Source organism: Diabrotica virgifera, chromosome 5 (assembly GCF_917563875.1).
Source record: "Diabrotica virgifera virgifera chromosome 5, PGI_DIABVI_V3a".
In the NCBI taxonomy this organism is placed as follows: Eukaryota; Metazoa; Arthropoda; class Insecta; order Coleoptera; family Chrysomelidae; genus Diabrotica; species Diabrotica virgifera.
In genome coordinates, this window is record NC_065447.1 from 3686712 (window position 1) to 3705783 (window position 19072).

The following is a 19072-nucleotide window of genomic DNA, read 5'->3' on the forward strand; positions in this document are numbered from 1 at the left end:
TTAAAAGGAGAAAGACAGCAAGGAGAAAGGGAACATACTTAGAAATGATAAGTACGTTGTTGTAAGTTGTTGCAGCAGCTGATTATGGAGGGTAAAATTGAAGGAAAAGGATCCTGGTAGATGACAAATATCCTGGCCGAAAAATATTCGCGCCTGGACCGGGTTAAACACAGATGCTTTAAGAAAAGCAGAAGATAGAGATTCATTTCATTGAACACTACGAACACTAATTCTGTTGATTTCAACAAAATCGCATAAAAGAGATGAAGAGCGTAGGCGCAAAATTTCGGATCAATGGCTTTTAAAAGCATTCTTTTTTTTTCGAATCCTGAGAAAACTAATAAATATTTTTAAAAAATTTAAACGCAGAATGAAATATTTCATTATTACCGAGGGCCGAAAATCTCTTAGAATAAACAGTTTCTTTTAAATGAGATATTTGAAATTAAAAAACACATTAAATTTTCTCTTTTTTTCACCCCTGTGGCTTATTAAAATAAACAGGGAAGTTTTCGGGGACTTTCGGCCCTCGGCAATAATGTAATATTTCATTCAGCGTTTAAATTTTTCAAAAATACTTATTAGTTTTCTCAGGATTCGAAAAAAATGAATGCATGTAAAAAGCATTGCGCCTATGCTCTTAAAAAATTGCTTGCGGGATTTCTCAACGGGCCGGATAAAGTAAGCAAAAGGACCGGCTTTTGCCCACCCCTGCTGTAGAGGTATTTAGCAGATCGCAATCGATTCTTTAAGGCTTAAATTTTAAGGTATAAAAAAATCAGCATTTTATCAAAATTGTTATTAAAAAAAACCGTTTGAAAAACCTTTTTAAGATTTATAACTTTTATTTGAACCATTTTTCTCTAAAATGTTTTAGAGCAAAAAAAATGTTTTTTTTCACTTTTTATGATTGTTTAAAAAAACAAAATAAAATCAGCTGTACATCTTCAAGGGTTTGTCATCAGTTACCCCTCGTATATCTTCGTCTTTTTAGCTGTTTTTTTTTTGTTTACTGGCCTACATAGCTTTCATCCGTTTCAACGTTTTGTAATATGGTATGTTAAACAGTAAATGGTTAAGTTCAATTAGTTACCACTATAAACAGCCCGGATTAACCGATAATAGTATAAAAGGCCCGGTTTCAGGTAAAATTTATTTTAGGCTTTATTATGGGAGTACCGTCTAGTCAGTGTTAATTACAAAAGACCAACTCTGTCTACCTCGGTGGCTTATCGCTCCGGGTGGGTCTTAACAATGGGCCAGGTCAGATAAATTTAATAATATTTACGACCGCACTAATTGAACTCAAACCATTTACATTTATATTTGAAATTTATTTAAAAGTATGCAGCTATGCTCTAGTCTAGTGTTTTTCTCTAATTTTTTTCTGTACCTCCTTGAAGTCGATCACCCTCTATAAAATCGATACGTTTGATGTCATAGTTCAAAGAATATTTATGTAGGTTCAGTGTGTCACAAGTTCAACAAACTGATTATAAAAGATGCATAATGTGTCAACCTTCATTTTACCGTAATTTCTTTTCTGACAACAATTAACCATGAATCTGTTTTATGAGATTTTAATTTCTAATTTTTAGCTATACATATTAAAGATTTTTAGTTTATATATTTTAGAACAAATGTATATACATAATAAAAGTATAGATAAATTTGTACCTATGTAATAAAAATTAATAAAAAATTATGTTTATTTTTTACTGTGCTTCAATAAAAATATTTCAGTTTGTAAGTTTCTCTTTCACAACAAGACAAGAGTAAGTGACACCATATTTTAGAATTCTGGTAGTGTCCTGTACTATAATTCCATTATTTTTCTCTTAAGTGCTGTCTCCCAATTATTGGAATCGAGTTGGATATCATCATTACTATCTTAGCTAGCTATCTACCGCTGCCCTGAAGAGTTCTATGGAGCTGAATTTAAACCACTGCCTTTAATTTTTCAACCATTACATTCTTCTTCCTATACTCCTTCCTTCTCTTATCTTTCCGTGTATTATCAGTCTTAGCATTTCATATCGCTGTCCACTCATTACGTGTCCCAGATATTGCCTACCTATCTATAAGCGAGGTTCCTACATATATAGCCTCTGCCGCTTCTCGCATTTCGACCGCCATCTTTTTCTGTTCATCCATTCGTCTTGTTTGATGGCTCTACCTCTCATGATGTGCCGTACGTTTTCTTCCCAGGCAACTGAAGGCCTTCCCCTTCTTCTTCTTCGTTGTGGTATGTAATTTAAAGCTTTCTTTGGCCATCTATATTCATTCATTCGTTTCACGTGACCATACCACACTAGTTGTCTCGTTTCAATTCTATCTACACTGGAATATACATTATTTTCCTCCTTCTAATATCTTCATTCCTGATGTGATCTTTTTGGATATACCACACGCTCTCCTTAGATAATCCATTAATTTCTACTACTTCTATTATTTTTCGATCTTCATGATCTGCCAAACTTCTGCCCCATAAGTCATAATAGGCTCTACCAAGGTACGATAGATTGTCAATTTCGTTTTTTGTCTTATATCTTTAGACCATAGTAGAGAGTTAAGAATGCATGTTTACCGCTTTTTTGCGCTGCTGCGTTCTGTTTTCGATGTCTCTTTTGGTAGTGCCTTCTTTAGATATTATAGATCCGAGATATTTATATTATTTACATGTTTTTGTGGTTCTAATTTCTAAATCTGAATCTTCTTCATCATCCCCTATTTTAAGATACTCTGTCTTTGACATATTCATATTGAGGCCCCATTTTTCATATTCTTTCTTTAGTTTTCTAAACATGTAGTCCATGTCTTTCTCATCATTCGCTACGACTACCTGATCATCTGATATTGTAACATCCCAGATATTGTAACTTTCTTATTTTTATTCACACACACACACACACACATGCTCGTATCAACCCCAGCCCCGGGGGACATGTGTGTTCCAATGGAAAAGTGGAACCCACATGTCCAAAGATCAATAACCGGTCACACCCCGTAATGGAGTGGTATACCTATCTGACCCCCAAGCTATACCTCCACCCCTCCCCATCGAAGGACGTACCGAATGGGGAGGCGTTGAACTTAACGTTACTTTGGATGCCCTGGGTAATGGGACATCCTTTGTATTACTTCATGTGGTTAAGCCACCTGGTTTTAGGGGTAGCTAGAAGAACTTTTCTCCCTATTAATGACTAAGTTAATTTTTGAAGTTATACTTCTTTACGCGCGCTATGAGGGTGAATTTTTATATGTTAAAACCTACGATCCCAGCGCATGCGCATTATAACTTTGTTCTGATTGGATGTTCAAATGACATGTCAAAAATTATCCAATATGGCAGCTGTAGCGCAGCTGTGGTTTGGACGGTTGACGGTTTGGTTATGTATGGTTGTTGCGTTTTAAAATTTGTGGGAAGGGAAACAACAAAGGTTAGTTAATAGTTATACTGCCTTTTTAAATAGTTTTCATATTATATTTTTGAAGTTATACTTCAAAATGTTTTAATTTATGTATGTATCAGTCCAGAAAAGGTGTGGAAAGAATATATTAGTGTTTTTAAATATATTTTTCTACAAACGTGTTAAAAATGCAATTTTTAGGACTCCATAGGAGCGTTAAAAATGCTACTTTAAGGCACTAGTGCTTTAAAATTTTTAAGGCACTGCAGTTAAAAGTGAATATTAATAATACAACTTGCGCAATTTGAAAAAGGTGGTTTAAAAGGTTTTTTATTATAATTTTGTGTCTTTGGATTTGTCTTCCTTGGGCGTAAAATAATAAAACATCTATTTTTATATTTCACTTGTCACCGTGATGTATAATTATGTATATCTGAAAGGTAAGTTACATGCGGCTTGATGGCCTTGTTGGTACAGCATTGGACCAGAGATCAAAAAATCGCGAGATTCCGTGTTCAAATCCCGGACGATTCATATTTTTTTCTTTTTTTTTTTTTTTAAATTTGGCATTGTTAAGTTTTGGTTCATTTTTGGTAATTATTGTTAATTTTTTGTATTGTAACTGTTAAGTAGGTATATTTATTTCGTTGAAATTATATTATAATAGAAGTATAACTTCTTACGCGCGTACAAAGTACACACACATTCTTTTTTTATTTTACTTTTGACTTGTGTCCTAAAAAAATGTGTTCCGGACATCAAGGCACCGATCTAAATCGGTGTCTCGCTGTCCAGACCGTGTGTGCTCGGTCACTCAGCCGGCGAATTGGCAAAATAAATTTTGTTCTCCTCCACGGCTGAGCGCCCGAAGGGTGTGTCTTATTTTTATTGTGTTTATTATTTCGCATTCTTTGTCCATTTCTCACAGTACTTTCGTGTTCGTTCTTTTCTGTGTCCATCTATTCTAAGCCATCTAAGCACCCTTCTGTAACACACCACATTTCAAATGACTGTAGCTTATTCATGTTTTCTTGCTTCAATGTCCAGCATTTAAGACCATTTTGCAGTATTTAAGCCACGTAGCATCTCAGAGCTCTTAATCAGTTCTAATCTACTAAGGTCTTATTATTGCAGGGAATATTAACTATTATCCTTCCAGTTTTTTTATTTATACGACCATGTATTATCTATTATTTTCACGAATAATTTGAGAACATGACTTATTAATGTATCCACTATATGCAGTCTTCAGCGTTTGTATTTTTAAAGATAGCACAAAAGGTGGAGAGTAATCATTATTACGGTATGTTCTATTATGGTATGTACATAATATACATTATGGTATAGAATACCTATTCGAAAAAGTTATTTAGAAAAAATGTAGTAAACTATATTCTCCAGGCTTGGAAAATATGCCAAATTCTATAAATTAATTAATAACTACGTGGTAAAGCAAACATAAAATTTTTTAAATGGGACATTCTGTATATATTTTCTCATAATCCCTGTTCCTACAATATGAGGTTTGACACGCATTAATTACGGGGTATTTAACAAGTTACGATCATTTTTATTTGGATATAGCTATGAAATGACTTTACTTTATTGTGTCCGGACATGCCATTCATAAAATTTCAGCCCAGTAACGGGCTACGTCGCGCGTCGGTTCCATCCTTTGTTGGCGAACCACAAATCTTCAAGGGTACACCCATGAGGACAGTTTCTGCATGTAAGAACATGTTCCATATTCTGTGTTTCTCCACAGTCACAGTTCACATCATCTTGGTCTATTTTTCCTCATTTTACCATGTTTGATTGTATTGGAGCGATCCCCGTTCTTATCCTATTTATAGTTTTCCACATTTTAAACTGACTGGCCGGTCCATTGAACCTGGGGAAGAGGAAAATACTCAGGGGGTTCATCCTGCACTTCCAAGGAAGCTTTTCCTGGATTTTAGTCGCTTTCGTGGTGTTCGAGCTTTGTAGAGGGCATGCCATGCCTCTCGTCCGCCATCTGTTTAATTTTCTTTATATGCTCTGCAACGCATCTGCGTGTTGAAAGCTGCGCTGCTTTATATAGATTTGAGAGTGGTGTTGGTTTCATGCACCCCGTTACTATCCTGCATGTCTCATTTAGTGCAGATCTGCCCCAAATGGATCACTATCATATTTAGCGGTTGAGAAACACAATGCCTGTGCCGTTGTTTTTATGTCATTTACTGCACCATTTACTTCCTGTTAACTTTCTGAGTATACTGTTCCTAGTTGTTACTTTCCTTCTCGTTTTTATGCAATGTTGTATGTAGGTGAGGGACCGGTCCAGAGTTACTCCAAGATATAGGTTGGTCTGTGTGTATTCTAGTGTAGTACCCAGTACCTAAACAAAAAGTAAAACAATCTGCACCGGAAAGCTTAAAATTGGTGATTGGTAAATATTAAAGATAATATCATCGAAGTACGAGCCGTTACAAGAACAGAGTAAACAATCCTATTACTATTCCAGGCAATTTGAAGTTTTCGCTTGGCTTCCTTTGCGCGAAGGTGGAAGGCGCAGACTTATTGGGTTTTAGAGGGATTTGGTCTCAGGGAATTCTGCAGATAGTACGTTGTCATTGTTTTTAAGGCAGTTTCTCCTGCACTTCTTCAAAGCTATTTCCTTGAGCACATATTGCGAGATTGACAGCATAGAGGAAATATGCTTGGTTTCATTCGACGTAGGTTGGTCGTTTGTGTATATATTGAAGAGCATTGGTGCTAAAACACTTCCCTGTGGGAGGCCGTTCTTTTGAACTCTCCACCTACTTACTTTGACCTCCAGCATAACGAAAAAGTGTCTCTTGTAGTAAGGAGAATACATACGACGTTACCCAGATGGGGGTCATCGAGAGTGTCATATAATTTGCGGAGCAATGTTTTGTACCTTAAGGTACGTATGCATGCGTGAGTGCTACGTGCTCTGCTCTGTGTATAGCAGCTCCACATAGTGGATACGTTGGTGCTCGGCGCTCATGCACCCTCTTCGGCACAAACCATACATACTCATAGACGTTTCACGTAAATTGTCAAGGTCAAGACAGCAAATTAGTTACCATTCCAATCCAGAGATATCGCTGTCAGTCAATTCTCTTGTCATATTTAACAACTGACAGTTGACAATTAAATTAATTTGTTATTTACATTTTATTTTACAGTTTGTGGTGGTGTTACGTTTTTAATTAGATTTAATCACAATTTTAATCAAGTGTATTAACCTCCTCTCCGTTTTTATGAGTAGAATTTTTAGTTTATATTGATCCACAATTAGTGTTGTGTTTCTCCACATTAAAAAAACAATATAATAGATCCTGAAACAGTTTATTCCAATTAGTGTTAAATTCCAATTATTATTAAATAGACAAGTGTGTCATCAACATTTCGGACCTATATATTTTTGGAAGTTTGTAAAAGATTATAAGGTAATATTTATCTAAACAATCATCCTACAAGATTCTTTCAAAAATTTTCAGTCAACTCCATACACCTCAGTACTTTCATGTGACACATAGCAGTAGTGTTTAGCATTTTGAAAACAAATTGGAATATTTGAAGTTTTCAGTAAAATATGGAATAAAACATTGAATTGTCTCTCTGTTGTTTTAATTTCCTGCGAAATTTCATCAAAAATCCCGCAAAATTTATAATTTGAAATTATCACGTAACTAAAATTTATCAATTTAGTTCCCATTCCAATCAAGAGATGGCGTTAATTCGATCCGAAAGATTAACATGGACGTGAAACGTCTATGAGTATGTATGGTTTGTGCTCTTCGGTTTCGGTTTGATGTAGGGGAACGCATGACGTATCCATTTGAGCAGCTATACGGAGCACCAACGTATGTATACGTACCTTTATGGTGTCATAGGCTGCTGTCAAATCTACAAAAGCAGCCCCTGTTATTTATAAATTTTTCTTCAAAGCCCTCTTTCCTTGTTGTAGGGTGAGGTGTGCTTGCCGACATTTTTTTCTATTCTGGCGAGGATGAGTCTCTCTGGTATGAAATAAACACACTGTAGGACTTCATTAAATTGGAGGGTCTGAGAAGTTAGCCACAGTAGATTTTCATAGAACGTTGAATTGAAGTTTGACAGTGTTGCCATGTGATTATAATGTATATAATGTAACGAGTGATCCAAAATTATTGGGATCGCAGCTATCTGTGCAAAAAATTACGTATGTCGTGTTTTAATCCGAAAGACCGCCGGAGTGTGACGCAACGCCAACTGCAGCTATCTTCAGTGTTGTTATGATCTCTAATAATCTCTTTCAACAAAGTTACTCAAGCTAAAGACCTTTTAATTCGTATAAAGTTTAAATTTTGCTTCCTCTGCTACTTTTTATGTTTAAATATAGTGTTTTCTAAAATTATCTATCATAATTGGGTCTTATATTTCTGTGAAATATAGTTTTTTAGCGATATTCCCAAGCATCGGCTAGAAACTTGTGACCAAGTATTTTGTAAAATAAAAATGGTAATGTGCTTTACCCCGGACTGTAAACAATATAGTGAAAATGGTAGATGTAGATACTTTGTGTTTCCAAAGGATCCGGCTGAAAAGAAAAGGTGGATTTTATTACTAAGGTAAGAAAATATAGTGAAAAAAAAAAGAATTGATTTTATCCCATTATTATTTAATTCACAGAAAGAATCTGTCCATTCTTTGGTTTGCTCTTGCCAATGTCAATTCTGACCGAGAAATTTTTGAGCATAACAAATCCAAACAGTTTCTTGAGGTACAACATAACATCTAAACGAAAAAGAGCAAAGTAAGTAGTTTTACATGTGTTGAGAGATCTATTTCAATGTATTTAAATTTGGTAGAAATCAAGTTCAAAATGGGACACAGTTAGTACTTTCCAGAAGCTTTTACCAGGACCCAGTACTTCTTGTGAAGAATCAACCCTTATCAATAAAGGAAAGAAAGCAAAGTAAGTAGTTTTACTTGTGTTAAAAACTTATAAATTTACATTATCTTTATTATTTCCCACCTTTATACGCATCGGACAAGTTTGGCAACTGTCACAGTATATATACTAAGGATGTCCACAGTTTTCACTGTATTTCTTCACTCAACTGTTCTCTCCATCTCTTTCTCTCTTACCAGTCCCCTTCCTATAGATTTCTTCTCTCCATTGCTTTGTTCACTTCATCTCTGAAGGATCTTCAGGGTCTGACTCTCTTCCTTTTTCCTATCGGTCTCCACTCTGTTATTCGGTTTATCCAACGATTTTGGTCTGCTCTTCTGACATGTCCATACCAGGTTAATCTCTTCGGTTCGATGTAGTCTATTATGTCCGACTTCACTCTCATTCTCTTTAGGCATCTCTATGTTATTTATTCTATCTCTCCTTATTACTGTGCAGCATCTCCTTGTCACTGTCACTGTGATAGTGACAATTTTAGGTGACATACTTCTCGGATACGTTTAAAGATGGGAAACGATAAATAAAATGTAAATTTATAGGTTTTTATCACTAAATTTCTCACCTCTACTAGTTTCATTTCTTTTTATCTGACAACTGAATATGTTTTACATCTTACAATTAAATGTTATGTTTATATGGGATTAGCCACAGTTGTTATCGAGGTTTCTCAATAACAACTGATGGTTGTACACACCTTTTCAACAAATTTCTTTGAATCTTCTTTTGATAACAATTTTCAGAGTGGAAATTAAAATGTTAAGTATTTTTAGGAAAAATATGTAATTGTCATTACCAGCTGGGGCTAATCCCATATAAACATAACATTTAAAAACATGCCACAAGTCAACAGTTTTAAAACCCTATCTATTTCAATGTATTTAAATTTTGCAGAAATCAAATTCAAAACGTGGACAGTCAGCAGTTTCCAGTAGCCTTTACCAGGACCCAGTACCTCTTGTGGGTCAACTCTTGTGGAACTCAGTACCTCTCATGGATCAACCCTTACATATAAAGGAAAAACAGCAAAGTAAGTAGTTTTACTTGTATTAAAGACTTATAAATTTACATTATATTCATTATTTCCCACCTTTAGACACATCGGACCAGTTTGACAACTGTCACTATATATATACTAAGGATTTCCACAGTCTCCACTGTATTCCTTCACTCAACTGTTCTCTCCAGCTCTTTCTGTCTTACCAGTTCCCTTCCTGTAGATTTCTTCTCTCCATTGCTTCGTCCACTTAATCTCTGAAGGATCTTCGGGGTCTGATTCTCTTCACTATGTTATTCGGTTTATCCCACGATTTTGGTCTGCTCTTCTGACATGTCCGTACCAGGTTAATCTCTTTTGTTCAATGTAGTCTATTATGTCTGAGTTCACTCCCATTCTTCTCTTTATCTCTATGTTATTTATTCTATATCTCCTTGTTACTCTGCAGCTTCTCCTTGTCACTCTCACTGTGGCAGTCACAATTTTAGTCAACATACTTCTCTGATACGTCTAAAGATGGAAAACGATAAATAAAATGTAAATTTAGAGGTTTTTATCGCTAAATTTCTTACCTCTACTAGTTTCATTTATTTTTATCTCACAACTGAATATTGTGGGCGTACTGGGAAAATCCACTAACTCACAAAAGTAAAATTTTGAGAAAAAAAGTGCCTTCTTAGGATTTATATTGTCTTTTATTTTACCAGCTACTTCCTTCGGGGATGTTGGTCTGATTCTCTCCTCTGTCGGATTAGCCTATATCGATATTTGATCATTATTTTGGTCATCATGCGGTTTTAATGTATTTTATAAATATGTGGCAAATCTCTCTGCCTTTTGCTCATTACCAGCTACCGTCTTCTAGTTTAATGGGTGGAGAATGGGTTACTGGTCTTTTTAGCCTTTTTGTTGCTTTCCATAGAGAGTACTCCGTGCTACTATCATCCGTTAACACTCTCAGGTAATAACTGATTGACTCATTTTTTAAATTTTGAATCTCTCTTTTAAGTTTTTGACTAGCATTGTTTAAATTTGTTTTATCTTGGGGTGCTCTGGTTTCTTGCCACTTCTGTCTAAGTTTTCTTTTCTCTTTAATTAACTTTTTAATTTGTTTCGGATAGTTGTTTCCTTTGACGTTTGATCTTATAGTAGTACTTTCCCATGCTGATTTTTGTATATTTTGTACAAGCAACTCAACTTCCTCATCTAGTTGTTCAGGTTTTTTTAATGGTACTGCTAATTCAATTCTATCTTCAAGGATTGATCTAAAACTTACCCAGTCTGTTAGTTTATTTGTTAGTATTGGTTACAATCCTTTCTGATAATCGTGTCACTCACAGTGAGTATTATGGGTGAATGATCTGAATTCATATCCCAACCTTCATTAATATCTACATAGTTATATGAAATATTTTTTATAATAAATAAATCAATTAAGTCCGGTATTTTGTTTGTATCTGTTGGCCAATAAGTCGGTCTACCTGTTGATATTACTTCACATTTCTGTTCTTTTATGGCTGCCAGTAACTCTTTTCCTTTAGTTGTTGTTAATCTTGATCCCCATTGTGTGCTTTGCATTAAAGTCACCTCCAATGATATATCTTTTTTGCAAACTTTTCAAATATTCTACATACTGTTCTTTTTTAATGGAATGCCTAGGGGGGCTATAAATTGAGCTTACATTAACTTCGCAATTAGTTTTGAGTTTGACACATACCGTAGTTGCTTGTATGTGTTCTGTTTCATATTTTAGCTCCTCATAATGTTCAATGTTATTTTTTATTATTAGTGCGCTGCCTCCTTTTGCTGCATTGTCAGAATTGCTAAATAGAATTAACGATTATTGCATTCATTACGGACTAAAAATAAACAAGAAAAAAACGAAATTTATGATTGTCTCAAAAACAGAACATGGAAATGAAAGGTTAATGATAGAGCAAACCCAAATAGAAAAAGTGAAGACATACAAATATTTGGGAACCTGGGTTGATGACAAAAATGACCAAAGCCAAGAAATTAAAGTCCGAATTGAAACTGCAAGGCAAGCATTTATAAAAATGAAGACACTGCTTACAAACAAAGACCTTCAGTTGCCTCTCAGATTGAGGGCTCTACGATGCTACATATTTTCTATATTGTTATACGGAATGGAAACTAGGACATTGAAGAGACAACACATAAGAAGAATAGAAGCGTTCGAAATGTGGTGTTACAGAAGAATATTGAAAATTAAGTGGGTTCAAAGGATTACCAATGTTGAAGTGCTACGACGTTTAAATAAGGAGTTAGAAATTATGAAGAGTATAAAAACTAGAAAACTGGAATATTTGGGTCACATTACCAGAGGAGAAAAATATGAGTTGCTGAGAATTATTATGCAAGGAAGGATCCAAGGAAGAAGACGCATCTCCTGGCTGAGGAACCTTAGAGAATGGTTTAACTGTAGTTCATTACAACTGTTCAGAGCAGCAGCCAACAAAGTGACCATAGCCATTATGATATCCAACCTCCGATAGGAGAGGGAACTTTAAGAAGAAGAATACCTTATGGATTACCTCTTAAAAATTGGGTATACTGGCTATTGGGACCGTGCAAGTTCGGCAAAGCGACCTCTATTTCTACGCTCTGTACTTTTATTCGCACTTTTAATTATATTGGCCAATTATATTAGTCCTGGTTGCTGGATAATTGTCAAGACCATAGTCCAAAAAAATAATAAGAAGAAAAAATAAGGTGCAGGTTATGTTTAGCAAACGTAAACAATTGTATGTAGTAAATAAAATCAGTTATTAAAATGCAGTACTGCAAGCAAAATACAATTAATTAAATTTACCTTTATATAATAATTGCATATCATATCAATATTGTGGAGCAATATATAATTTTTCTGCGTCAATGACAGAAGGTATGAAATATACGTCAATTTGACAATTTCAATTGACAATATGAATTATTTAAGATAGTTGCAATATTTCTCCGCGACTCGCGCACGGTCGTTTCTCGTTTCCCTTTCCAAGTACTTGCACACCGCGAATTCAACTTTTGGTACCTGGATATGATTTTGAAGGATGTTAACCACAGGTGTGGTGCACATACATGTACATAAAAATATTTGGAAAAACATTATTTTGTTCATGAAAACTTGAAAAAAGGTGGAGTTAGTTGATTTTCTTTGTCATTGAATGTGCCGATTTAAGCACGGTGGATGACGAATTTGGAGATATTCCTGATAGGGTTTTTCCTGTTAACATATTGATGTTTGTGGATTTAATGGTAGTAAAATGTCAAAATTGAAAAATATAGTTAGTGGATTTTCCCAGTACGCCCACGATATGTTTTACATCTTGCAAATGTTATGTTTATATGGGATTAGCCACAGTATTAGTTGTTATTGAGGTTTCTCAATAACAACAATTAACGCTTGTACACACCTTTTCAACAAATTTCTTTTAATTTTTTTTGGATAACGATTTTCTAGTGGAAATTGAAATGTCAAGTATTTTTAGGGAAAATATATAATTGTCATTACTAACTGGAGCTAATACCATATAAACATAACATTTAACTTAACATACCACAAGTCAACAGTTTTAAAACCCTATGTATTTCAATGTATAGGATGTTCAGAACCCAGTACCTCTCCACCTGCATGTGCAGTAAGAAGGAAAAAAGAAAATAAACGCAGCGCTGCCAATGAAGCTTCTCCATTTCCTTCGGTTGCAATGTAGGAAGCAGAAAATTACTTTAAAAAAAAAGAACATCAGGAAGCACTGGATAGTGCAAAGAGGTTGTCTGCGTCTTTTTCACTTAGGTATATTGAAGGTAGCGATGAAAAAATTTTGCTCTATACTGGTTTACCATGTAGAGATGTATTTATGTGTTTATATGAGTTAATGGACTCATTTCAATTAAATGATTATCAATATTGGGCTGTTGTAAATGTACCTAAAATTGATCAATTACTACTTAAATTGATGAAATTAAAGTTAAATCTTGTGAATAAAGATTTAGGCATTAGAGAATTCATTTCAAGCAAAACAAAATATTTAAAAATATTATTAAAGAAATTCCCAGCAGGAATAAAAATAAATTATGTATGGCTACATGTTTTAACAATTCTACAAATTGCAGAACAATTTTAGACTTAACAGAAATCTACTGTAACCAGCCGAAAAATATGGAAAAACAGAAAGCAACATATAGCTCATATGTACACAAAAATACTTAAAAATGTCTAACTGGAGTGGCTCCGAATGGAGTAGTTACTTATGCTAGCAAATTATATCCAGGTTCAGTACCTGGTAAAAAAAAATTAAAGCATTGTGGTGTGTTAGAGCAGATGGTACCAGGTGACTTAATAATTGCTGATAAATGATTTTTAATTTCTGATTTGCTTCCTCCAGGTGTATGTTTAAATATACCACCTTTTTTAACAACTGCTCAATTTACACCACAACAGGTAATTCAAACCAGAACAATTGCTAAAGCAAGAATACATGTAGAAAGTACTATAAGGTGCATTAAAAGCTATAAAATTTTAAGTCTTGTACCTGCTAGTCTAGTACCACATTCTTCATTTGTATTCCAAGCTGTGCAGCATTAACAAATTTTCAATATCCTCTAATTCGGGAAGTCCAAGATTTATATAAGAAAGAAGATAACTGATATTTTCTAGTAATCAATTCTACGTTGCACATAATCACGGAAAGGGTAGTCTCACAAATATCGTTTTAAGAGTTTCATATAGCCAAATTAATATAAATCAAAAATATGTAAATTACCTTGCTTGTAAATTTAAAAAACTAAAATCCTCACTATTTTACATGGAAAACAGTTATGTTGTATTGAGCCTCCCTGTGCATGGCTCTAACATTTGATTTAGTGTTCCTTAGTTGAATAATTCACTTCATTTGAAAATTGCATAAGATATTGTCATACTTAGTTGGTTTTGTACTTTTTTAAACTTTCACTTTATAAAGAACCACTGAAAGCTGTATCAACTGCGAGAGATCTATGTGTTCAATTAGATTCTACACTAAATTTTTATGCACATTGTGATGATGTGAATAACCAGGCATTTCAAATGTTAGGCTTCATTATCAGAACTTCTAGATGTTTGCACAACATTAATTCCATTAGACTGATTTACATTTCCCTAGTTAGATCTGTTTTTGAGTATTGCTCAGTTTGGTCACCCACTTATGAAGTCCAAATTGTCAAGCTTGAAAAAGTTTAAAATAACTTCATTAGGTATTGAAGTTTTGAACTGCACAAACCGTTAAGCGATTATTAAGTACCTTTACCTTACTGTTAAACCTTTAAGTAATTACTCCGTAATTGGAAACACATTAAACCTACCTAAGTTATCTTCCAGACAGATTTACGCTGATATTTTGTTTCTACATAAACTACTGAATTCCAGAATAAATTGCAATGATCTGCTGTTGTATCTAATTGATTTTAATGTTCCCTCTAGAGTCATTAGATTATCTCAAAATTTTGTAATTAAATTTCATAGCTGCTATTTTGGTAGGCATTCTCTATTGAATGGAATGATTCTAAATGGAAATACTTTGATTTGTTACTGTGCACTTCTGATGATGTTTGTAGACAACATATAAAAAAACTTTTATAACTTAGGTGATTTCTGTTTGTTATGTATTTTATCTTATTTTAATATTTGTTTTATTCTATAGGACTGCTTGGTTGACTTTTGTCGTATTTACTCCATTTTTATATTTAATGTATCACTTGATATATTTGTAATATGTTATGTATATTACTAGGAGGTTCTCTAAATTTATTTATATTTTTATTTTATTTATTTATTTACGGGGTACCACCCAATATATTATATAATTGAGTGGTACCCCGTAAATAAATAAAATAAAAATATAAATTTAGAGAATATCCTAGTAAATACATACAGATATTAGCAGTATATATGAGTGTTTCAATATATGAGACTCTGTGTGCAACAAGGGCGCACTCGCCATTGGAGTTCGCCCTTATTGCACGAAAATCCTCATATTGTAATTATTTTTATAAGACAATGTTTAACTTAGTTGATGTTATCTTATTTTAATATTCTTGAAATAAATATTGTCAAATTAATGAGTGAATGAATTAATTCAATGAGCTAGCTAATTAGTTTCGAGTAACATTTTACTGTGAAACATAAATGAGATAAAAAAATATCAAATTTAAAAAACTAAAAAATATTTTGTTTTTTTTTATTACCACAGGACAAGCCCAATACAGTTACAATTTTTTACAAATTTTGGGATACTAATAAATATGCAAAAAATCATATATGTAACACATAAAATATAATAGTTAAAAGAAATAAATTACATATAGAACAAATTAGAAACAGACTGGTAATGGTGGACAAAACAAAACAATTAAGAGACGTAATTGAGACGAGATTTTGATTTGCTAGACGTAACATTCTAGTTATAGGTTCATTGAGACCATAATTACATCGATGAAATGGTACATGAAAAGTGTTTTCAACTGCATTTCGAGTACTGTATGAAGGGACTTTAAAATCAAGCTTAGACAATAAATAATTACTATTTGCTGTACTATTTAATAAAGTACACAGAATTTTCAAATAATGGTGATAACGACGTTCTTCCAGGGTATTGATATTTATATATTATGTTCTAATTTCTTCATAACTGCAAAACCTGTTACTCCCATTAATAACTCTAATTTTAAATCCCAAAAACCCAAGGAATTTATTTTGAACTTCTTCAATTTTTTCTGCGTAAACATTATAGTTATATTATAAATGAAAATTCTCAATATTTTACACAACAAATAGTTATGTTGTATTGCGGCTCACCTGTCTACAACATTTGGTGTATTGTTCCTTAATTTCAATCAAGTAATTTACTGATTCACTTTTGTTATGTCACAATACCATAGTTGGTTTTGTACTTTGTTATACTTTTACGTTGTAAAATTAGGTACAGTGCACAGATTCTAAAGGTGCTGGTGGGGGATGGTGTCTATGCGCAGTATTATAGTCGGTGTTGAGAGAGAAAAGTATTTAAAATAATGAAATAAAATATTATTTCGAATACTTTCTCATACAGCGACTATAATAATGTGCATATACTCTATCCCCCAACGGCTCCTTTAGAATCTGTGCACTGCATTAGCAATTAATTATATATAATTTGTAAGTGTTTGAATATATTGTAATTAATTTTGTAACGCAATTTATTAATGTTACAATATAGTTATTACTGAAATAAAAATATTGTTGAAAAAAAGTGAATGAACTAATTCAATGATCTAGTTAACTAGCTTTATGTAACATTTTAAAATTAAAACTCTTTCTATGCATGTAATCTGGTAAATAAAGACAATAATGTTCTCTTTTTGCTATTTGCAATATGTATAGATATACAAAATAAACAGAAAAATATTGTTTTGAAGTGTTTTATTCACAAATAAAAATGGTATACATATATTTAATTAAGTAAAAATCTTTTAATCAATTTATATTTTCTTCCCAGCCTTTTTCAATAGGGATATCATAGAAGGCTGATTCCAAGCGTGTCCAAATCACTAAGTGACACATTCCTTTGCGTTAAATACAAGTTTCCCTGAATTTGATGGTAATAATCATGTTTTGTATTTAGTACTACTTTATTTTTATTATTTTTTAGTACTACTTCATTTATTAACAGAATAAATATTTAAAGCTGACAAAAACTTTTTGAAATCCTGTATATGAATTACTGTGCAACAGGCACCAGTATCAATGTCAAATAAAATTGAGTTCCTCTTTTAATACTATTTTCTCTGGAGCTGAATTTTCTAGTTCCAATGAAGACAAAGATCCCAGAAATAATTATTCTTCCTCCTTCACTTCACCTTGTATATCACCTTCTTCTAATAAACTAACTTTCGAACCACAGACGGTACTTGTATGAGCCACTTTCTTACCACTGAAACATTGCCATGCTTTGGCTGGACATTTTGATGAATCATATGTATTCTACCACATCTAAAGCATGACTTATGTTGGACATAACTTCTACCAGCTTCATGACTACCATCTTTCTTAATTGTAGCTTCATTCTTTTTGAACATTACTTTATCTAATTTTTCTTCGACTGCTGCTAAATTTTCTGGTTCCATTCTTCTAATTTCACCTTCTGTAACTGCAGGGCCGGACTGGCTCATTAAAAAGGCGCCAACCTAATCTCTGAACTAAGGCACCCGACCACCCCCCCCCCCCCGCTCCTAAACTTTTTTGAAATCGTAATGCATTGAATATTACTTGTAAATTTTTTAAGTTATATTGAGTTTCATTTATTTATTTAATGTGCACTACAGGCCTTGTAGGCCTAGGGTTTTACAATTTTACATAATACACATGATAGTAGGTATATACTAATGTCTTATATTTAATTTCTATGTAAAAATTGCTGCACTATGGTTTTCCACTGTATCCTATTTTTCGCCTTCTCTTTCCAGTCTGTAATTTCCATCGATCCTATATCGTCCTGAAACTTTTCTCGTCATCTTTTTCTTGGGCTACCTCGTCTTCTTGTCCCAACTGGTCTACTTAGCAGTACCTTCTTTGGCAATCTTGCTCTATCCATTCTCTCGACATGACCTGCCCACCTGATTCTTTGTGTGTCTTGTTATACTTGGTTCGTTGTAAGGCATCTTTAATTCTTGATTGGTTCTTCTTTGCCAACCGTCTTCTGTATTTTCCCCCGAAAATAGCTCTTCGTACCTTTCGTTCCCACCTCTCTATCAGTTCTTCTTGTTTTGTTTAGCACCCATGTCTCACATCCGTAGGTGACTGTTGCTCTTATTACGGTTTTGTATATTCTGGTTTTCGTCTTTCTCGATAGGTACTTTGACTTTAATAATTTTTTTAAACTGTCGACCTTTCAGTTACCTTTTGATATCCTGTGCTTTAGTTCATTTTGCTCGTTATATTAAGTTTACTTTGGAATAAACTTATTAAGATGCCACAAAAACATAGCTTCAGTTTCCCAGTAGGTACCTATCCCTTTCCGTTACACTCTTTGGTACTCTCTGGAGACTCGAAACAAATTTTTTGAAAAGTGTGGGTAATTTTTCAACTACTGCTACAGAATAATAAACTACTACTACAGAGCCCTCCTACGCCTTCCGACTCCTAACCGCCATTCTTCTCTGTTTAATCACAGACCTGGACTTTCCTCTAGTTCTTTTTCAATTCTCTCCCTCCAGCTTCTTCTCGACCTTCCTCTTTCCCTTCTCCCTTGTGGTGTCCACGCCAAAATCTGTTTATGGATCTTGTCATCTGGCATTTGCTGTATATGGCCGTACCATTTTCGTAAGGTCTCCATCTTGTGGAGACTTGTTTACACTTTTAAGTATGGTATTGTACCGGGTGTCCATTTATATTTTCCCCCATTTTAACTGCCTATAACTTCTAAACGGCTCAAGATAGAAATATGCGGTTTTCGCTGAAATGTTTTATTTTAGTAAAAGTTTTGTCTGAATGGACTGAATTTTTTATATCGCTTTCAAATACGAAAAGAAAAATGGCGGATTTTTGAAAAAACGTTGTTGACTTTTTTTTAATGGAACACCCAGTATATTTTTTGTAAATTGAAAGAAAGGTCATTCACCTATCCAGTGATATAATTTTTTTCAAAATCGGTTGTCAAATCACTGAGTAATTAA

At 33.6% G+C, this 19072-nt stretch overlaps 1 long non-coding RNA gene across 1 annotated transcript; it reads left to right on the forward strand.

Annotated features, from left to right (window-relative positions):
• The first annotated feature begins 7673 nt into the window (after positions 1-7673).
• On the forward strand, positions 7674-16810 carry LOC126884895 (uncharacterized). The gene is made up of 5 exons (XR_007698182.1): positions 7674-8029; positions 8091-8214; positions 8270-8376; positions 9265-9400; positions 12986-16810. It is a non-coding gene; the product is annotated as an uncharacterized LOC126884895 (long non-coding RNA).
• Positions 16811-19072: the final 2262 nt, after the last annotated feature.